The sequence below is a fragment of the Rhinopithecus bieti genome, unplaced genomic scaffold (assembly GCF_001698545.2).
Source record: "Rhinopithecus bieti isolate Rb0 unplaced genomic scaffold, ASM169854v2 scaffold_47225, whole genome shotgun sequence".
NCBI lineage: Eukaryota > Metazoa > Chordata > Mammalia > Primates > Cercopithecidae > Rhinopithecus > Rhinopithecus bieti.
The window spans coordinates 1921979-1930706 of NW_016819796.1; positions in this window are offsets into that span (position 1 = coordinate 1921979).

The window sequence follows — 8728 nt, forward strand, 5'->3', positions numbered from 1 at the left end:
CACTCCAGCCTGGGCAACAGAGTGAGACTCCATCTCAAAACAAAATTATTTTAGAAACAAAAAGTATGAAAGTAATAAGCTCCTGAGGATTTAAGATATAAAAGTGTTCATATCTGGAGTTAAAGTTAAGCTTTGGACTCTAAATAAGCACATTCGTAATTAGCTACTGTTAGTCACTGTCTCTAACAGGGTAATACAGATTAAGAGGAGGAACCCATCTACTCACAGAGGTCTTCCACAGCCATCCATAGTAGCAGTGTCTTCATAGGAGAGTGGTATTTCTAGCAGCCTATTCCACCTCCCAGTCCCTGAACGCAATTGTATAATTAGTTTGCTTGGAACAGACCTCAGCCTCAATGTTCAGATTCCTTCAATGCTTGTCTATGGCCATATCAGCCTGAATGTGCCCAATCTCATCATATTCCTTCAGTGCTGAGAATGTCCCTCTAGAGAGAAATCTCTGATTTAGTTCCCTAATCTGGCATTGATCAAAAAGTGGCCATTCTTGGGGCAGATGGCTACAGTGGCCCAGTGGACTCCATCGGCTTTGAGTTTCATGGGTCCATCCATGAACCAAGCCATACATCAGCTGGAATATCTTTGAACCATGAACCCACTTAGCTAAAGGAAAGAAGGGGTCACCCTCTGTGGACCATTCAGTTACCTCAACAAGAGAGCTACTGGTTCATGGAGTCAGCTGATACCTTGGGGCCCCAGTTCTGCTTACTATAGAACATACCATTTCCATTTAACGATGGAGCTTTGCCCAGCCAGTTCTATTATTAGTGGGGTTAGTGAGTATCCACTTGAGGGTCAACGGCTCATGAAGTAAGGGTAGATACTGCACTACAGTGGACAGGTGCGTCATTTCCACTAGGGCTCCATAACTGGGTAGGTGATGGTACTGGAAGGGAGTGCATCTCGCAGCTACCCCAGGTAACTGATGTATTCAAAACATGAGGGACTTATGCACCCAGTAGTGGTCTCTTGTTGCCACAGGTTTCGATAATATGGGTAGGTGTCATCAAGACCTGTAGTGCCATTGGGCTGGTGGGATCCATTGGCCCAATGACAAGACCCATATCAATGTATGTTGCACAGCCTCAAGACCCTACTCTTGTGGTGTTCCCATTCAAAAGTGGCCAACTTTCAAATAACTTTGATTCATGAGTCCAAAAGAATACCCAAATGTGGTATATGTTGTTTCAAGTAGCTAAACCAGTCTTTCAGCGGTTGAGCCTCTTTCTTGTGGGTGGAGGCTGCCAAGCAACTTCTGTTTAACGTCATGAAGAGAATTCATTTAAGTACCAATCTATCTGGGTTCCAAGACTGTAGTTTTGGACCAGGTTCCTGAACCTTATCTGGGTTAACAGCCCAGCCTGTGCATGCCATAGTATCTATGACTTTATATAGGGCCTGGTCAACATTGTCTCAAAACTGCAATGAGGATGCCATCAATATAGTGGAGGACAAGTACTTCAGAAAATAGCTGGGCTTGTTGCAGATCTACCCACTGATGGCACATTGCAGGGAATCTGAGGTATTCCCATGGAGGCAGAGTGAAAGTGTACTGCAGGCCTTCCACGTGAACACAAATTATGACTCACCTTCATCCTGCAAAGGTACTGAGAAAAAAGTGTGAACCAGAGAATAGCAGAGCACCAGGCTCCTGTGGGGCTGCCACCACCCGGTAATGGCAAGGACGACAGGTTCCACAGGGGCCAAGTATGGCACCTAGCATTCAATCTGTTTTGGTTTACCTTCATCTCCTAAGTCCCTGAAGCCTTCATATGGCCCAGACTGGGCTAACAAATTGTGACAGAGAGGTGCATAGTACTCCTGCCTGAAGCATGTATTGTATTAAAAGAGGCAATGCCCTATTCTCCCTATTCTCTGCCTGGCCTGCAGTTCTGCTTTTGTGGAATAAGCTCTCAGGACTTGGGTAACTTAGGTGGGGGTGAACTTGACCCCTGGTTGTGGCTGGAATCCTTGTTGTGTGGGGCATCCCCCAAGCCTGTGGTGATGTTTCATGCTGCAAGCAAAGTATCAGTGCCTGGAATGCATTCAGCAATGGGAATCATGTTCAGTTTCACCCAGAATGACCCAAAGGCCCCTACCACAAACACATGTGAACTTATCTGCCATATATCACCACATTTTCTCCAAAACCCTTTGTATTAGTTCATTCTCACACTGCTGTAAAGGACTGCCTGAGATTGAGTAATTTATAAAGAAAATAATTTCAATTGACTCACAGTTCAGAATGTCTGGAGAGGCCTCAAGAAACTTATTATAACAGCAGAAGGGGAAGGAAAAATGTCCTTCTCCATGTGATGGCAGGAAGGGGAAGTGCTGAGTAAAGGAAGAAAGAGCCCTTAAAACACCATCAGATCTCATGAGAACTCACTCACTATCATGAGAACAGCATGGAGGTAACTGTCTACTTGATTAAATTACCTCCTACCAGGTCCCTCCCAGGACACAAGGAGATTATGGAAACTACAATTCAAGATGAGATCTGGGTAGGGACAAAGCCAAATCATATTATTCCCCTGGCCTGTCCCAAATCTCATGGCATCATATATCAAAACACAATCATGCCTTTCCATGGTACCCCAAAGTCTTAGCTTATTCCAGCATTAACCCAAAAGTCCAAGTCCAAAGTTTCATCTGAGACAGGCAAGTCCCTTCTGCCTATGAGCCTGTAAAATTGAAAACAAGTTAGTCACTTCCTAGATACAATGGGGGTACAGACACTGGGTAAATATACCCATTCCAAGTGGGACCAATTGGCCAAAATAAGGGGGCTACAAGCCCTAAGCAAGTTGAAAATCCAATAGGGCAGTCATTAAGTCTTAAAGTTCCAAAATGGTCTCCTTTGAACTCCATGTCTCACATCTGGGACATGCTGATGTAGGCAGTGGGCTCCCACAGCCTTGAGCAGCTCTGCCCCTGGGACTTTGTAGGGTACCAATCCCCTCCCAGGTGCTTTCACAGGCTGGCTTTGAGTGTCTGCAGCTTTTCCAAGCATATGGTGCAAGTTGTTGGTGAATCTACAGTTCTTGTTTCTGGAGGATGGTGGCTGTCTTCTCACAGCTCCACTAGGAAGTGCCCCAGTAGGGACTCTGTGTGGGGGCTTCAACCCACTCTTCCCTTTTGCACTGCCCTAGTAGAGTTTCTCCATAACAGTTGTTCTGCCCCTGCAGCAGACTTCTGCCTGGACATCCAGGCATTTCCATACATCCTCTGGAATCTAGGTGGAGGTTCTAAAACCTCATTCTTGGCTTCTGTGCCCCCACAGGCCCAACACCACAAGGAAAATACCAAGGCTTGGGGCTTGCATCCTCTGAAGCAATGGCTCAAACTGTACCTTTGCCCCTTTTAGCCACAACTGGAGCTGGAGTAGTTGGGATGCAGGACACCATGTCTCAAGGCTGCATAGGGCAGGTGGACCCTGGGTCCAACACATAAAACCATTTTTCCCTCCTAGGCCTCTGAGCCTATGATGGGAGGGACTGCCATGAATGTCTCTGGCATGCCCTGGAAAAATTTTCCCCATTGTCTTGGTGATGAACATTCGACTCCTTATTAGTTACACAAATTTCTAGCAGTCTTAGCAGGCTTAATTTTTTCCCAGAAAATGGGTTTTTCTTTTTTATTGAATCACCAGCCTGCAAATTTTCCAAACTTTTATGCTCTGCTTCCTCTTGAATGCTTTGCTTCAAAATTTCTCCCACTAGATACTCTAAATCACCTCACTCAAGTTCATAGTTCCACACATCTCTAGGACAGGGACAAAACGCTGCCAATCTCTTTGCTAAAGCATAGCAAGAGTGACCTTTACTCCAGTTCCCAACAAATTCCTCATCTTCATCTGAGACCACTTCAGCCTGGACTTCATTGTCCATATCACTATCAACATTTTGGTTAAAGCCATTCAACAACTCTCTAGGAAGTTCCAAACTTTCCCACATTTTTCTGGCTTCTTCTGAGCCCTCCAAACTGTTGCAATCTCTGACTGTTACCCAGTTCCAAAGTCGCTTCTACATTTTCATGTATCTTTACAGCAGTGCCCTACTCTCTGTGGTATCAATTTACTGTGTTAGTCCATTCTCACACTGCTTTGAAGAAATACCTGAGGCTCAGTAATTATAGAGAAGAGAGATTTAATTGACTCACAGTTCAGCATGGCTGGGGATGTCTCAGGAAACTGATAGTCATGGTGGAAAGGGAGGCAAACATGTTCTTCTCCACATGGCAGAGGAAGAAGTGCCAAGCAAACGGGAAAAAGCCCCTTATAAAACCATCAGATCTCATGAGAACTCACTCATTGTCATGAGAACAGTATGGCGGTAACTGCCCACATTGTCTCTCCCATGACACATGGTGATTAAGGGAACTGCAATCCAAGATGAGATTTGGGTGGGGACACATTAAACCATATCAACCCCAACGTCATCAGTTTATTCGTACCCTTGCAGGGGCCTGGGATTATTAACTTTCAGGCACTAGTATCCAAAAGTTCTGTAAAAGTCAGAATTCCCCAGTTCTACACTGCTGTCTTCACAGGATTGCAGGGATGCTGTTCCTGGCAGAAACCTGAGGACATTGACCCTACCCCTTTTATTGTTTTTGAAGGAAGTAAGGTCGGACTACTTTTGAGTTGGCCATCCTCCTTAGTTTACTTATCATTCTCACAGTCATAATGGTCCTCTTCACAGAACTGGTCTGGGTTAAGGGAAGACCTGGGTACTAGTACAGTCCCCCTTCCTCAGACTCTGCTTAGGGACTTGGAGGCCTGCTGTGCTGGGCTCAATCAAGATCATTCCAGTCCTGCAAGTCCTTCTCCCCTTGTTCCACTTCAACTTTGTTTTGTCTATTTCATGCTTCAGCAGCAGGAGGCACATTCCTGTGTGGCTTGGACCTGGCCTTTCCTTCCTCTTTTCTCAATTGTCCTTTTAATTCCATTTTTGGTCCCTTGAGCATGGCTTCTCATTACTGGGCTTCTCCATTCCTTTCCCCACAATCATTCTAGGGGAAAGGATTAGACAGATGGTATCTTCTTTGGGGGAGGCTTCTGATGCTTGAAGTCCTCTGGTGCACTTGGGGACAAGAGTGTGTCACCTATGTCCCCAGGGTCAGGGTCATATAGTCAAATATCTATCACATATACCTGAAGAGCCGTTATGATCTCATGAGTGGCTTCCCAGGGGTGTTTGTTTTAGGAAAATCCTTTTTATTTGGGAATACCACTCTCATGCATCCCACAACGTGGATCAAAAAAGGCATGGGTTTATCCTTGTCTCTGTCTTGTTGGTTGTCCTGTTCAACAAGGTCAAAAATGTGGAGCAGTAGGAAGTCAATAGTTATCTTTCCCAGACTGTGTCACTTGGTCTGAGATATTTGGGTCTGCAAAAACCCCTCAATGAACAGGCCCATCAGTCTACTGGTGTGGGACTCCCCTGGCTTCTGCCCATACCTGTCCTTCAGTTTTGGTACTTCACTGTCAAATAAGGACCTCATTTCTACTGTTTTGCTCCCAGCAATGCTATGAGTGGATCAGCAACACCATGGGTGGTTTTGTGTGGAATTAAAACAGGTCTTGAGGCCAAGGAGCAACCAAGATCTGGTGGAACTCCTTGCATAGGGCCCTTGACTTCTCTCAAGTATGGTCTGTAACCCCTGGGGCATCTTGGAGCTGGCCGGTGACATGGGAGTGTAAAGGCAGCCAAGATGCAGAAAATAGTTTCCCTAGTCTTTTCCAGACCCAACTATCACATCTTGGTAGTGTTTTTGAGCAAAAAGATCTTAATTTGTTGAAGTCCAGTTTATCTGTTCTTTTCTTTTGTTGTGTGTGCTTTTGGTGTCTTGCTAAATAAACCACTTCCTAATCCAGTGTCACAAATATGTACATGTTTCATGCTATGAATTTCATTAGTTTAGCTCCCAATTTAGGTTTTTCATCCATTTTAATTTTTTCTGTGTATGGTGTGATATGGGGTTCCAAATTGATTATTCACATGTGACAGTTATCCGTGCATAATTTTATGTAAAGTTATTCTTACCTAATTGAATAGTCTTGGAATCCTTGCTGAAAACCAGTTGACCATAAATGCGAGAGCTAATTTCTGTAGTCTCAATTCCAATCCATTGATCTCTATGCCTATTCTTATGCCAATACCACATAGCTTTATAGTTTCAGCTTTATAGTAGGTTTTGAAATTAGGAAGCATGATTCCTCCAACTTCACTCTCCTTTTGATATATATATCTCTCTCTCTCACATATATGTACACATGTATACTATATATCACACGTATAAATCACATGTATATATCACATATATATGTATATATATGTATATCACATATATACATAATCACATGTATATATACACACATATATATGCATATATATATTTCAGTGAATTATATATAGTTATATATATATATATATAATTATATATAGTTCAGTGATTCATTGCCCCTTGTATTTTCCTATAGATTTTAGGAATGACTTGTCAATTTCTGCAAACAAGGCAATTGAAATTTTGATAAGGTTTACAGTGAATCTGTGGAAAATTTCGGGGATTATTTTCATCAAAACAGTAATAAGGCTTCTAACTCATGAACACAGAGTTTATTTAGGTATTTAATTTTTTTTTTTTTTTTTTTTTTTTNTAGTTCAGTGATTCATTGCCCCTTGTATTTTCCTATAGATTTTAGGAATGACTTGTCAATTTCTGCAAACAAGGCAATTGAAATTTTGATAAGGTTTACAGTGAATCTGTGGAAAATTTCGGGGATTATTTTCATCAAAACAGTAATAAGGCTTCTAACTCATGAACACAAAGTTTTTTTAGGTTTTTTTTTTTTTTTTTTTTTTTTTTTTGAGACGGAGTTTCGCTCTGTCGCCCAGGCTGGAGTGCAGTGGCCGGATCTCGGCTCACTGCAAGCTCCGCCTCCCAGGTTTACGCCATTCTCCTGCCTCAGCCTCCCGAGTAGCTGGGACTACAGGCGCCCGCCACCTCGCCCGGCTAGTTTTGTATTTTAGTGGAGACGGGGTTTCACCGTGTTAGCCAGGATGGTCTCGATCTCCTGACCTCGTGATCTGCCCGTCTCGGCCTCCCAAAGTGCTGGGATTACAGGCTTGAGCCACCGCGCCCGGCGGTATTTAATATTTTTTAACAAAGTTTTTTTTTTTTTTTTCCTCAAACTAATTCCTAGTTACTTTGAATGATAATATTAGAATTCTCAAGAGTTTCTATATCATCTTCCAATGGGGATACTTTTACTTTTTTCTTTCCAGTCTGAATTATTTTATTTCTTTCTCTCAACTAATAGCTAAAACCTCAATACAATATTCAATAGATGTGTTGAGAAAAAACACCCTTGTCTTGTTCATAATCCTAATGTTATACCATTAAGTATGATATGTGCTGTGGGGTTTTCATAGATGCCTTTCTTAACCATAGTTTGTTTTGTGTTTTCATCATAAAATGGTGTTAGATTTTCAAATAATTTTCTGCATCAATTGAGGTGATTAGGTGTCTTTTTTATTTATTCTGTTTATATGACATGTTATATTAAGTGATTTTTATGTGCCCAAACAAACTTTCATTCCTAGGATAAATTCCACTTGGTCCCTGTAGATAATCTTTTTTGTATGCTCCTGAACTTGTTTATGCATCTACCTTTGTTTTACTAGTATTTTGTTGAAGATGTTTACATGTGTATTCATAATGGGTACTGGTTTTTAGTTTTCTTTTCTTGTGATATCTTTATATGGCTTTATTATCATGGTAATGATTCGTCATGGAATAATTTAAAAAGTACTTCCTCTTTGTTTTGGAAGAACTTGAGAAATATAAGTGTTACTTACTTCTTTAGACATTTGATTGAATTCACCAATTCAATCAAAAAAGACATTTGATTTTATATATCTGACTCACCTTTTTGTTGTTACTGTTGGAAGTTTTTGATTACTGATATAATATCTTTATACATTGTAGATCAAATTCAAACCTTCTATTTCCTCTTGAATCAATTTTGGAAGTTTGTGTCTTTCTAGGAATGTGTTTATTTCATTTAAGTTATATAATGTCTTGACAACAAATCCTCATAGTAGTCATGTTTATTTCTATAAGATATGTATTAATGTTGCTGCTTGCATTCTTGATTTCAGTAATTTGAATCTTCTCTCTTTTTTCCCCTCAGTCTAGCTAAAAGTTTGTCAATTTTGTTTGCCTTTTCAAAGAATCCACTTTTGGTTTATTGGATGTTCTACCTCTATTGTTTTTCTATTTCCTGTTTCACCTATCTCCGCTCTAATATTGAGTATTTCCTTCATTCTATGGCTTTCGGTTGGTTTGGTCTTCTTTTTCCAGTTTCTTAAGATAAAATATTAGATTGTTGATTTGTGATCCTTCTTTTTTACAGGTATAAATTTCCCTCTGATCACTTCATTTGCTGCATTCTATGAATATGATGTTTTGCAGTTTTGATTTTGTTCACTTTAAAGTATTTTCTAATTTCCCTTACATTGTTTTTCTTTGATCCATTGCTGACTTAGATATGTGTTGTTTAATATAATTGTGAATTTTCCAAATTTTCTTTTACTATTGACTTTTTATTTCATTTCATTCCATTGTGGTGGAAAATTATATTCTGTGTTTAAATCTTTTGTGTTTATTGAGTCTGTTTTGTGGAGAATATTTCATGTACACCCAA